Raw genomic sequence first — 731 nt, forward strand, 5'->3', positions numbered from 1 at the left:
TACAATCATGTAAAATTTAATTGCAAGCAATTACAAGAGCCACCATCTCAAGAGACTACAAGCATTGCTGATGTGTCAGACACAGATGAAAAGGAAGAAGTTACAAAAACCGAATGTGAAAATGTTGATTTTCAAGTCAATAGACAAGAGGCTTGTATAAACCAGCATGCAGCTCTGAGTAATGGGAATGAACCATTTGTGTGACACTGAGGGCAAGTTAAGAGGAACTTGGGAGCAAGAAATGAAGACAAAGTGATGTACAATTTAAGTGATTGGTGGAATTTGAAGAAACCACCTTGTCACTGTGAGCCCGTCAACTGAGAACAATGCTTCTTTTTGAGACACCAAGGAATGATGATGAAGCGGTGCAGTATGAAGATTCTGAAGATTGGAAGAAAGCAATGAAGGCAGAAATGAATTCTCTTAAGATGAATAAAGCATGGGGACTACTTCATAAAACTAAAACAAATAAGATGATTGAAAATTGGTGTTTTTTTTCCACAGAATTAAATTCAGATAATGAAGCAGGTTGATATAAGACTTAGCTGGTGGCAGAAGGATGTATTCAATGATTTGGAATGCTTTATGCAGACACATTTAGCTCTGTAGCAAGATACGAGGTCACTGGAGCCCTGTTGAGTGCTGGAATTCAACATGACTGGTGTACAATGCAGATTGATGGAATGATTGCATTTTTCAACGCTATTCTGAAGGAGGAAATTTAAATGTGT

Source organism: Schistocerca piceifrons, chromosome X (assembly GCF_021461385.2).
Source record: "Schistocerca piceifrons isolate TAMUIC-IGC-003096 chromosome X, iqSchPice1.1, whole genome shotgun sequence".
Classification (NCBI taxonomy): Eukaryota; Metazoa; Arthropoda; class Insecta; order Orthoptera; family Acrididae; genus Schistocerca; species Schistocerca piceifrons.